Here is a 13,640-nt window from a genome sequence, read left to right as displayed (position 1 = left end):
CCTTAGTTACACCCCAGGGTGGGTAAGAAGGAATAGACATGAAAATGCCTTTTAAATCTTGTACAAAGATGGTCCTGCTCTCAGCACACTCCTTCATCCTCTCTTTGGCCGGAATCCCTTACTGGGCAAGCATCTCACACATTTCACAGGTGTGTCATCCTCCAGGTCATCCGGGTTGGGAGCTGGCAGAGAGTAGGGAGCAGACCCTAGAGCCAGGCCTGTTTCATACGCAGACTTAACTGCATCCTGGGCTCACAGATTGCTTGCTAGTGGCAGGGTAGAGGGAAGAAGAGAGGAAACATATAGTAGGGACACTAGGGGCAGGATAGCGGGGAAGGCGAGAGGCGGTGGTGAGAGATAAGAGGCACACACCCAGTTCTGCCACTTACTGATGTGCAAGGCAAGTTGCTTCACCCTTCTGTGCCTCCATTTTCTCCACTGGAAAATGGACTCAATAGTAATATTTACATAATTGGGTTATTCCAAGGATTAAATGAGTTCACAAAAGCACTTAGAAAAGTACATGACACTTAATAACTTGTCACTGTCACTATTGCTACCTGTTGGTGAGTTTATTGATTTTCCCACACCATGGGGTAGAGACCCTCTGAACCCGGATTTAAGACTGGACTGTGGGGAAAAATCTGAAGGTTGGGATCCTGGCTACCTGGGATGTAAGGACGGCATGCAGGTGAAAACTTGAGCTCCGTGGGTTGGCCCTTGACAGTTTGGGTTCCGAGCTCTATCCCCCTCCCTCAGTGTGGTGCCTGGCCCTCGGGTGCTCAATAAATACTTGTTCCCTAGAGTCTGCCTTGCTGTCCCGCCATCTGTAGGGAGGAAGTAGGCACTGCCACTGTCTGAGCCGTAGCCCAGCATCGCTGAGCAAATTCAAGGCTCCCACCCCAGATGTGGGTGCTGGGATTCCAGCCTCAGCAAAGTGGCACTTGGCTGACGTGCATTAATCCATCTCTTCTCCGCCCTGGCCTGTGCCTGATTTGAATGTGATCCAAACAGCACTTGCTACAGACCAAACCGGACTGTGAGTGAACCTCAGACTTCACTGGGGCTGTGCTGACTTCAGAGGGAGCTGAGCTGGGGGCTGAGCGCAGACGCTGGGCTGGCAGCTTTCCGAGCGGGTCTCCCATGCGTGAACTGGGTGAAGCAGGGCCTTGGCTTTCTGGCCCAAGAACAGATGTTGTCCAGTACACCAGGCCCCTCAGCAGCAGACAATGGGCCCGGTGAGCAGGCCTGAAGGCTCCACATCACATCTGTGGATCATAGAAGCTCATGGGACAGACGTTGTCCGGCACCCCCGGTTGCCAGGCTGTCTTCTGGGCCCTGATGGGCATTTGTGGGGGCCTCCTCTTTACTCCCTCTGCCTCAGCTTTAGTCTGGCTCCATCTCCCTCCAGCTCTCTCACTCCTCCCACCCTCTGCACTGACACCAATTACCCAGAGAAGGGCGTGATCAAGTCACTCGGCTGCTCCAACGCTCTGACCCACTGTGGTTGAGGGAAGGGGGCTGCAGTGTGCTGGACCCTTGCTCAAAGTTCTCTCTTCCCCCATCCTGCCACCGGGCCCACCTTTTCACCATGGGAGGTGCTCCTCCTACAGATTAAGGCATCACCATGTGTTAAAATGCCAACAACCCGCCACCCGTATCTCTTTCTCCCTCCATTCCTGTTGACAGTGTAGCGGTTGCTGCTCATTTTGCCTCCTAAACCTAAATGATTCAGTGGATTCTGTAACTTCAGTTACATCAGCCGTCACTCTCTCCACTACAAGACTGTGAGCCTTGGAGACCAAGACAGCATTTTCTACCCCCTCAGGCTTCACCCGTGCCAAACAGATCCACAGAAGAGCTCTTCCTTTTTAGTGGCTGACTGGAGAAAACAAGTTTCTGTTCCGCACCGGAAAGAACTTGAAAACAATCAAAATGGCCTGTAGTGCGGTCAGTTGCCTGCTGAGGTAGTGAGCTCACTGTCACTGGGAGTGCTCCCACCCTGTGCGGACGACAGTGAGCTGGGGTGTCCTGTGCAGGGATCTTGCACTGAGTAGACAGTTGCCTTGGATGTCCCCTCAGGGTCTGGTAACATCAAGATGGAATAAGGATGGTGAGCAGAATTATGGAGACGGGTCTCTTTAACCCCGATCTCAGGGGCGATATACTTATTGATCAACTTATTTATTATTTTATACTGTGCTCACCTTAAAAACAAAACCAAAAAAAATTGGTGGCATTCTGAGCTTTTAAAGTACATACGTATGATAGGGTAACTAACGTTAAAGTGGAGACCATACAATCCAGCAATTCCTCTTTGGGTGAACATCCAAAAGCAAGCAGAGACTTGAACAGATACTTGTACATTCACGCTCACAGCAGCATTATTCACCGTAAGCAAAATGTGGAAGCAACCGAAATGATTGTTGATGGATGAATGGATAAGCAAAATGTGGTCTGTGTAGACTGTAAATACAATGGAATGTTATTCAGCCTTAAAAAGGAAGGAAATTCTGACACATGCTACAATACGGATGAACCTTGAACACATCATGCTAAGTGAAATTAGCCAATCACAAAAGTACAAATACTGTATGATTCCACTTATATAGATATCTGGAGTAGTCAGATTCATAGAGACAGAAGGTAGAGTGGTGGTAGCCAGGGGCTGGGGGAGGAGGGACTGGGCAGTTGGTACTTAATGAGTACAGAGTTTCGTTTGGGAAGATGAAAAAGTTTTGGAGACGGATGGTGGTGATGGTTTCACAACAGTGTGAATGTGCGTAATGCCACTGAACTGTACCCTCGAAAATGGTAAATTTTATGTTATCTATATTTTAAACACAATTTTAAAAAATGGACTTGGAGGGAAAGAAGCCACCAGCCCTTCCGGGCGGGCACTCTGTGGCAGGCAGCACACAGCACCTTGGGCACTGACACCCAGTCCCTGTCTGCACGTGATGCCTGCTCTCACGGTGGGACAGGCTGGTGCAAGTCCAGGTAGCTTTGACTTACCTCATCCTGCATTTGCCTCACAGGTCGTCAGAGCTGTGCGTTTCGGAGGCCGTTTTTCATCCCAGCCCTGCATTTTGACAGCTCCATGGAGCCACCCACACTCGGAAGCTCAGTGCATTCCTACCCTCAATGCGGTCCATTAGCCAGTGCCCTTATTGCTTTAGCACTGGTTCTCATCCTGGTCCAAGTTCTCGGGCAAGTTCTTTAACCACGTGGGATGCACTGCTTTTAGTTCAGAGCAGTCAGAACCAGTGCCCCAAGGAGAGGTTAATAAATTTGGATAAAGCACGTGCTTTTTCTTCCCTGTTCTTCCTATTGTCTAAAATTTAGCAGTTTTCTTTTCAGGTCTGGTGGAGTTAAGGTGTTTGCTTCACTTATGTCAAGAGTAATGAGGTGCTGGTGGAGGTGGAGTGCTCGCATGTGAGTGCCATCAGCAGGCTTTGCAGTCGGGGCCATTGTGTCTCCCAGTGTGCGTGGGAGAGGCCAGTGAAGATGGTGACACCCAGGGCAAGAGTGGGTCCGCACAGCACAAGCACAGGCTGCACTGGTACCGTTGTTAGGACCCTCACTGGAGGCTTTTCTGCAGCGCGTTCTCCTGGCTGGGTTAATTTCCTGACACTGGATGGCTTGGGAAAAGGAAAACCAAAGTAAAGGCACCGTGTCATTGAAAACAAGGTCCTGGAGATTGAGAAGGTTAAGGGACACTGGGATTTAGGATCACACCCAGGGCATAAAGCCACCTAGGCCTGGTCCTGTGCCTCTGACACAACAGCCTCATTCCTTCCAAAGGCCTTTGTGCAGCGGCTTCTGTGGGTGGAACACTGACCACCAACCCTGAGTCACCACCATCAGCCCAACACCACTGGCTTTGGTCCTACCCAGAGCCCGTCACCCCTCTGCTGTGTCCATTTTGCCTGTCAGCCCTGCCTCACAAGCTCCAAGGCCTCTTGTCCATCTCTTTCATGCTGTGTTTACACCACTTTGAAGAGTGTTTGACACATCTAGGTTCCATGACAGTTCCGGATGTAGTTGGTACAGTTAGGATATCTTCAGCTAGTTCTAAGGGTATTAACCAGGGAATATGAAACTGTGGAGCAAGTGCTCGCATTACAATATGAATATGAAAAAGTATATATAGATGAGAATACATGTATATTAATATATATACACACACATATATATATATAAAACCAAATCACTTTGCTGTACACTGGAAACTAAGACAACTTTGTAAATCAACTATAGTTCAATTAAAAAAAGAAAAAGTGCTTGACAAATGAGTGAGTCAAAGTCAGGCCAGCTCCTCACTGAGGTTACCTCATCTGAGAATGGGGCCTTTTCTCTGGGTGAAGGGAGGTCTGGACCCTCCTGGAGCAAGGAGCCAGCGAAGTAGGCAAGCCGGCTGGGAGTGGGTGGGCAGCAGAGCAAGGCTTCTCTCATTGGCTGGAGGGGAGGCCCTCCCTCGGGTGTCTGGGCCAGACTGTGTGCCTGTCTGGGGTTGGTTCTGAGGATCTTTGTAGCTCCCACACGTGGCGGCTCACCCAGTGGCGTGGAGAGGAAGACTTGTGGGATCCCCTGAACTCGGCCGACATTCCCCTGCGCACACCTGGGTTAACTCACCTCTCCAAACTCCACCTTGTCTGGCATGGATGCTCTCTGCTCTGACTTCTGGCCTTACCCACCACATCAGCCATTCAGCAATGAATCATAAACTAACTTGTCCCATCTCTTCTCTTGGCTTGGATTTTTTTTTAGTTAATAAACTTGATTTTTAAGAGCAGTTTTAGGTTCACAGCAAAACTAAGCAGAAAGTACAGTGAGTTCTCATATGCCCCCTGTCTCCACACATGAATTATCAATACCCCCATTATCAGAGTGGTTCATTGTTACAACTGATAAACCTACATTAACACAGTATAATCACCCAAAGTCCACTGTCTACATTTGGGTTCACTCTTGGTGGTGTACATTCTATGGGTTGTGCCAATGTATAATGACATGTATCCACCATTGTAGTATCTTACAGAAGAGTTGCACTGCCCTAAGAATCCTCTGTGTTTTGCCTGCTCGGCCCTCCTCCCCCAAACCCTTGGCATCTATAGATCTTTTAGTCTCCATAGTTTTGCCTTTTCCAGAATGTAGTATAGTTGGAATCATACAGCATGTAGTCTTTCCAGATTGGCTTCTTTCGCTCCTAATATGCATTTAAGTTTCCTCCATGTATTTTCATGACTTGATAGCTCATTTCTTTTTAGTGCTGAATAATATTCCATTGTCTGAATGTACCAAAGTTTATTTATCCACTCACCTATTAAAGGACAGCTTGGTTGCTTTCAAGTTTTGGTAATTACGAATAAAACTGCAATAAACATCAGTGTGCAGAATTTTGTATGGATATAAGTTTTCAACTCATTTGGGTAGATACCAAGGAGCATGATTGCTGGATTGTATGATAAGAGTTTATTTAGTTTTGTAAGAAACTGCCAAACTGTCTCCCAAAGTGAATGTACCATTCTGCTTTCCCACCAGCAATAAATATAGTTCTTATTGCCCCAAATCCTCTCCAGCATTTGGCGTTGTCAGTGTTTTGGATTTTGTGGTATCACATTTTTGTTTTAATTTGCAATTCTCTAATGACATATTATGTTGAACATTTTTTCATATGCTTACTTGCCTTCTTTGGTGAGGTGTCTGTTCAGGTCTGTTGCCTATTTTTTAATCAGCTTGTTCATTTTCTTATTGTTGAGTTTCAAGGGCTGTGTATTTTGCGTAATAGTCCTTTATTGTATGTGACTTTTGCAAATATTTTCTCACATATTCTTTTGAAAATGTCTTTCACAGAGAAGAAGTTTTTAATTTTAACAAAGTCCCGCTTATCAGTTATTCCTTTCATGGATTTTGCCTTAGGTCTTCTTATTTAAAAAGTCATCACCATGCTCAATGTCATCTAGGCTTTTCTCTATGTTATCTTCTAGGGGTTTTATAGTTTTGCATTTCATGTTTAGGTCAATGATCCACTCTGAATTAATTTTTGTGAAAGGTGTAAGATCTGTGTCTAGATTCATTTATTTGCATGTAGAGGTACAGTTGCTTCAGCTCCATTGGTTGAAGAGAATTTTTTCTTTGTATTGTCTTTGTTCCTTTGTCAAAGGTCAGTTGACTGTATTTATGTGGGTTCTCTATTCTGTTCCATTGATCTATTTGTCTATTCTTTCATCAGTACCACACTGTCTTGATTATTATAGCTTTATGTTACTTCTTGAAGTCAGGTAGTGTCAGTCCTCGAACTTTGTTCTTTTCCTTCAGTATTGAGTTGGCTATTCTGGGTCTTTTACCTCTCCCTGTAAAATTTATGGATTTTTAAAAACAACTTAATTGAGACATAGTTCATATATCATGCAATTCACCTATTTAAAGTATATAATTCAAAGATTTTTAGGGAATTCCCTGGTGGTCCAGTGGCTGGGGCTCTGTGCTTCCGCTGCCGGGGGCCCGGGTTTGATCCCTGGTCGGAGAACTAAGATCCCATAAGCTGCCTGGTGAGGCCAAGAAAAAAAAGGGGAGGGGGCTTAATAAATTCACAGAGTTTGCAACCATCACCACTGTCTAATTTCAGAACATTTTCACCACCCCAAAAAGATACCCTATACCCATTAGGAGTCACTCCCCATTCTCCCCTCCTCCAACCCCTGGCAGCCACTTAATCTATTTTCTATCTCTACGGGTTTGCCTCTTCTGGCCATTTCATGTAAATTAAATCATGTAATATGTGGTCTTTTGTGACTGGCTTCTTTCACTTTGCATAATGTTTCCAAGGCTCATCCATCTTGTAGCATGTATTAGATCTTCATTCTTTTCTACGGCTGGAAAATATTCCTCCATTTGGATATACCACATTTGATTTATCTATTCAGTTCATGGGCATTTGTTTCCGTATTTGACTATTTTGAATAATGGTGGTATGAATATTCATGTACAAGCTTATGTATGGACATATATTTTCATTTCTTTGGGGTATATACCTAAAAGGGGAATTGTTGGATCATATGGCAACTCTGTATTTAAGCTTTTGAGGAACTGCCAGAATGCTTTCCAAAGTGGCTGCACCATTTTACACTCTCACCAGCAGTGCAGGAGGGCTCCAGTTTTTCCACATCCTTGCCAATACTCGTTATTAGCTAACTTCTTGATTCTAGTCATCCTAACAGGTGTGATGTGGTATCTCAGTGTGGTTTTGATTTGCATTTCCCTGATGTTGAGCCAAGACGCTTACTGGCCATTTGTATAGATCCCTTGACCATTTTTTTTTAAATGGGTTGTCTTTATTTTTGAGCTCTAGGATGTCTTTATACATTATAGACAAAAGTCCTTTATTGGTATATGATTTGCAAAACTTTTTTTTCCCATTCTGTGGGTTGTCTTTTCACTTTCTTGATGATGTCCACTGAAGGAAAAAAGTTTTAAATTTTGAAGAAGTCTGATTTATTATTTCTTTTGTCACCTGGCTTTTGGTGTCATAGGACAGACTTTTTAAATGAATTTTCTTGTGAACTTTTGGTAACTTTGCGTCATGCCAACTCAACTAAAATTTAAGCTTGTCAAGGGCAGAATTCATGTGAAATTCGTTGTTGTATCTGTTCCAGTGTCTGGACTTGTTGATTTGATTTGGATCTTACTTATACCTGGGGTCAGAATGCAAACACTCATCTCACAGAGGTTTCCAGACACCAGTTGCCTCTTCAGACTCTTTAGACCCTATGCATCACATTTTGAACCTGAGGACTGGGTACCAGGTGCCAGCATGGATCATCCATCAGCTCCTCAGCATCAGAGAGGGTTAGACGATATTGCACTGGTCGAAACCTCTTTCTTCTCTTTCTCACTCTGTAACATCCATCTTTGTATAAATACATCCAGGGGAATATTTTCTATTTTGCCTTATGGGCAACAGCTGCTGTTTTTGTCAGGCTGTCATCTATTTAGTTGTTACTTTTTCAACTTTATTTTTAAACAGTATAACATGGAGAACAGCAACACTGAGTGCAGGACAGATGGAGAGCAAATCCAAATAACAGACTTCCAGAGCCACCCTAATACAAGTGACAGGCGTGGGGTGGGGGGATAAAACCAGACTGCTGGATCGCTAAAAGCAAACAAATATCAATAAATCACAAACTACGTGAGGAAAGGAGGAGCAGATAAGGAAGTGGCACCCCTGAGCCATCCTCCTGCCACCAAGAGTTGGAGATGGTGGGAAGGGGGTGGATGAGGCCAAGTTGCCAGAGCTTCCAGGTCAGTCTGAGGTGAGAAGTGCTGACAAAGCCCTCCTGGGGCAGGCGACAGATTCCACATTTGGTGGCTGGAGACTTTAAAGATAGATAGTGGGAAGCAGCCGCATAGCACAGGGAGATCAGCTCAGTGCTTTGTGACCGCCTGGAGGGGTGGGATAGGGAGGGTGGGAGGGAGGGAGACGCAAGAGGGAAGGGATATGGGAACAGATGTATATGTATGACTGATTCACTTTGTTATAAAGCAGAAACTAATCAAAAAAAAATAAAAATAAAAATGATTAAAAAAAAAAAAGAGAGCCGGCAGGAGGAAGTAAAGCGACGTCTCTCTTATCTGGGTAAGGCTCCAGGCGCAGTGCCAGCTATTTCCCCCTCTTTCTCTCCCAGAGAATAAGCAGAAGTTAGAGAGAAGTGAGTTTGCAGATTGGGGTTTTTAAAAAAGGAAAAAGAGAAAACTCATTTTATTAATTACCTCCAGCGCAGCCAGTGCTTGAAACAAACCAGGGCCTGAGATACAGGCCTCTGTGGTCCCCAGTGGCCACATCTGTGTACAGTCTCCACAGTGGCAGCTGCACTTGACAAGCCCTCTCCAAAAACCACTCTCGTTTACTTGTCTTTTCAACGTGGACTAGGTGCTGGTACAGGTGCCTTCTTACCCTTGGGGCTGATCTTTGATGCGTTAACTTCTTTACTGGAACGCTGCTTGGTTCCGAAGCCTCCTGGGCACATGTTCGGCCACCCAAGGCCAGCTTTAGCCTTCACTTCTACCCTGACTGGTCCTGCTTTATTCTCCTCCTGTCTTCCCACTGAAGTCCTGTCCTCCCCACGCCTCCCCCCGCCACCCCCTCTACCTTCTTGGTAAAGTGCCCAAATCTGAAATGTATAGCTTGAAGAATTTTTACAGGGTAAACACTCTTTTAATCAAACCATGATCATGTTATAGAACATTCCAGCCCTCCAGACGGCTCCCTCTTGCCTCCTTCCAGTTGGTACCCTCTCAAGAATAACCACTACCCTGATTTCTGTCATCATACAATAGTTTGATGTTTTGAACCCATATAAATGGAATTGTGCCACATTCACCCCTTTTATATTTCACTTGGCATTATACCCATGAGATTTATCCATTTTGTAGAATATGCCAGAGGTTCATTCTTATTTGTTGCTGTGTAGCATTCATGGTGTGGCTATACTACAATTTATTTTCCCATTCTACTGTTGATGGACATTTGGGTCACTTCTAGTTTGAGAATATTTTGAAAAAAATTTTCTAAGAACATTCTTACTGATGTCTTTTGGTGTACATAAATATCATTTCTGTTGGGTATATACCTAAGCATAGAATTCCTGGGTTATATGGTATATGTCTCTCTATATAGACATATATATATATGTCTTACACAACACCTTACACAACCACTCACCAAATATTAGCTTTCATAGGTATTGCCAAATACTCTTTTGAAGTACATAGTTTTTAGATTTCATTTCTACCAGTAATTTAAGAGTTAAGTTCTCCACATCCTCACCAACACTTGGTATTTTATTTTAGCCATTCGGGTTGATGTAGTGATACGTCACTGCACTCTTATTTTTGCATTTTCATGATTTTACTTGTTTACTGGCCATTTTGATATCCTTTTTTTGTGTGAAGTGCCAGTTCAAATATTTTCCCATTTTTTAATTGGTATGTCTGCATTTTTCTCATTTGCAGGCTTTCTTATATTTGAGATATTAGTTCTCTGTCACATATTTTTTCTCTGTGGTTTGCCATTTTTTGATTAACAGATGTTCTTCATTTTAATACAGTCTAATTTATCAGTCTTTTTGGTTTTTGTTAGTGGTTTTCCCATCCTGTTTACATACCTTCTTTGTCAACCCAAGGTCATGAAGATATATTCTCCTGTGTCTTTGTTTAACAGCTTATTGTTTTACCTTTCATGTCTAGGTCTGTGATCCATCTCAAATTAATTTTTGTTTAGATATCCAGTTGACTCAGCACCATTTATTGTATGCATCATTCTTCTTTCACTGAATTGCAATGGAGGCTTTGTCATTAGTGATCCTATATGAATATGTCTCTTTCTGGACTCTGTTCATTGGCCTACTGTCTGTCCTTGCACCCATACCACCCTATCTAATTACTGAAACTTTATAGTAGTAGTCCTGGTATCTCGTAGTGGAACTTGTCCAGCTTTGTTCTTTAAGATTGCCTTGGCTTGGGCTTCCCTGGTGGTGCAGTGGTTGAGAGTCTGCCTGCCGATGCAGGGGACACGGGTTCGTGCCCCGGTCTGGGAAGATCCCACATGCTGCGGAGTGGCTGGGCCCATGAGCCATGACCACTGAGCCTGCGCATCCGGAGACTGTGCTCCGCAATGGGAGAGGCCACAACAGTGAGAGGCCCACGTACCACGAAAAAAAAAAAAAAAAAAGATTGCCTTGGCTATTCTAGGTCTTTTGAATTTCCATGTAATTTTAAAACCACTTGTCAGTTCTCACACACACGTACACAAACACACGTGGACCAATCTGCTGGGATTTTGGTTGGACTTGCATTGAACCTATAGATCAAATTGAAGAAAACAGACATCTTAACACTACTGATCCTTTCACCTGATGGATGTAGTACCTCCATTGGTTTGTCTTTGCTTTCTCTCACATTGTTCTATACTTCTCAGTGTAGATATTGTGCCCATATTCCACTGGATTTATTTCTTAGATATTTAATGTTTTTGAATGCTATTGTAAGTGCTAAACATTTTTTAAATCTTGCATTTGTTTATTACTAGTCTATAGAAAATACGATTGATTTATGATTACGGACCTTGTATTCAGCAACCTTGCTAAAACTTCATTTACTAGTTGTAGTCCTGTCTTAACCAAACTATAAACTAACTGGGAAAGGACATCCTCTAACCCTTCTGCGAATGCTACACCTCAATAAATACTCACTGACTGTCCTGAAAATCTTCCCACAGCAGGAAGAGGAGAAAGAGGGATGTTCTCCACGTGCTGGTCATTGGTCCCTAGGCAGGTATAAACCCTCTCAAGCTTGCTCCCCACCCAACCCTCAAGAGGAGCTCCTTTTTTATCATTTACCATCCCTTGCCACCATTAAAATGAGTCCTTACCTCTTTGCTTAGTGGCTAAGAGAGGTCATGAAGAGGCCAAATGGCAATCACTGGTGGGACCGATGGAAATGAAAGTTACATGACCCCTCCCTACCCTCCAGGGATCACAGCTGGGTTTCTGTGGGAGGCTCTGGCCTGGGCTGGGCTCTGTGGGCAAAGAAGGGCACCCTGACACCGAGAAGTGGGTTTGTGCTCATTTGGGGCCTTGGAACACCTCACACAGTGCTTACCAAATATTCACCAGGGTCCTAATCTGGGCAACCCTTTGCTTGGTCCTCAGTTTGGGATACAGCGGTGCATGCAGCATGGGCCTTATCTTCCAGGACTGTACTGTAGATGATAAGGAGGCAAAGCCCATGCTACCTGAAGAGGAGGAGTCCCTAAACTGGAGCAGGAGACCTGGGTTTGAGTTCTCGCTCATCACCAGCAAGCTCGAGACCTTCCAACACATGCCTTCCTGCTCTGCATGGGCCTTGCCTCCCAGCAAAGTTATAAGGGGGAATTAGTCATTCTCTACAGTGGCATCTAGCTCTGAGGCTTTACCTTAGAAACAGTCTGGAAGGGAACACTCAAAATCAGTAGTCAACAAGCATGGAGCTAGTGAGAGCAGTGGTGTGTATTTAGCTGGAAAGATCAGTGCAGGTCAGGGGTTAAGAAGGTTTACAGGGGAGATGGGTCTTGAGTGAGAGACTGGGGATGGGAAAAGTTGGAGAGGAGGAGTCTAGCCCCCCTGTGTGTCAATTTTGGGGGGACCCTAATCTGGGTATCCTCTCCCCTCCAGAGAGTATGGCCTCATGGAGTGGCCTGGGTGTAAATCAGGGATGAAAAGAATGCAAAAGGTGGTGGCCACCTTGGAGAAAATGGGTGAGGACCACGAGGTGAGGGCCCCCAACTACAGGTGTGCAAGGGAGGCCTCACACTGTGGCTGACAGGTTGGGACGCCTGGTTCAGGCTCAGAGACCCAAGTAAAATCGTCAAGGAGGGCCTACAGCTGTCACTGAAAAATCACCAGAGAAATCTTTTTTTTTTTTTTAATGTATTTATTTTTGGCTGCATTGGGTCTTCGTTGCTGCGCGGGCTTTCTCTAGTTACAGCAAGCGGGAGCTACTCTTCGTTGCAGTGCGTGGGCTTCTCATTGCAATGGCTTCTCTTGTTGCGGAGCACGGGCTCTATAGACGCGCGGGCTTTGGTAGTTGTGGCAAGTGGGCTCAGTAGTTGTGGCTCACAGGCTCTAGAGCGCAGGCTCAGTAGTTGTGGGGCACGGGCTTAGTTGCTCTGCGGCATGTAGGATCTTCCCGGGCCAGGGCTCAAACCTGTGTCCCCTGCATTGGCAGCCGGATTCGTAACCACTGCACCACGAGGGAAGTCCATCACCAGAGAAATCTTGGGTAGAAGATACCCCTCCTCAGAGGCTCTCCTCCTCCCACCCCTGGAGTGCAACCACTTGTGGGGGGGTCCTTCCTTCATTTAACATTTATGGAGCACCTCTCCTGTGGCCGGATGCTGTGGATAGAAAGATGAGTAAGACACAACTCCTGCCTCCAGGAATGGTTTATAAGATGGTGGCGTGGGTGGCGTGGTGGAGCTGAGCCCGGACCCCAGGGACACCCAGCCCAGATGGTGGGGCAGAGGAGGGGAGCCGATGCTGCTGCTTCTCAGGGGAAGCAGAAGGCAAATGTTCAACCCTGAGAGGGTCACAGAGAAACAAAGCCGCTGAAGGCAGGGGAAATGTGGTGGGAGGGGGAGGGGTAAATTAGGAGTTTGGGACTGGCATATACACACTACTACATATAAAATAGATAACCAACGAGGACCTACTGTATAGCACAGGGAACTCTCCTCAGTATCGTGTAATAACCTATAATGAAAGAGAATGTAAAAAAAGAATGTATATGTATTTGTGTAACTGAGTCACTTTGCTGTACATCTGAAACTAACACAACACTAAATCTTCAATAAAAATTAATTTAAAAAAGCAACTGAAGGCAGCTCCACAGAGCTGCTGCCCCTACTGTTGGCATCTCCAGAGTCCGTTTCTGGAATCAGGAGATGACAAAGTCCATTCTTCCACATCTCAGAGCATTCTTAAAATGGACTCAAACTGTTACGTTCTTCTCGGCAGCTGTCAGGTTTCCCCAAGTAGGGTTGGTTAAGCCCAGCACTCCCAGAGGAGCCGCCACCTTCAGCGTCGGGGAGGTGCGTGGTC

General features: G+C 45.2%; 1 protein-coding gene across 7 annotated transcripts in view; it reads left to right on the top strand.

Annotated features, from left to right (window-relative positions):
- Nucleotides 1-13,640, top strand: part of ZBTB7C (zinc finger and BTB domain containing 7C) — a gene marked incomplete at its 5' end in the record, with an annotated part of 374,377 nt that overhangs the window by 195,984 nt on the left and 164,753 nt on the right. The window contains one exon of one of the 7 annotated variants that reach the window (XR_014295750.1): nt 3,039-3,126. The exons of the other annotated variants lie outside the window; for them this stretch is intronic. Of the gene's footprint in view, nt 1-3,038; nt 3,127-13,640 lie in introns of those variants that run through there. 7 annotated transcript variants of the gene reach the window in all.

This window comes from Mesoplodon mirus, assembly GCF_964341445.2.
Source record: "Mesoplodon mirus genome assembly, chromosome: 13".
NCBI lineage: Eukaryota > Metazoa > Chordata > Mammalia > Artiodactyla > Ziphiidae > Mesoplodon > Mesoplodon mirus.
The sequence above is the reverse complement of the archived record's forward strand: the minus strand, read 5'-3'. Positions and strand labels throughout refer to the sequence as shown.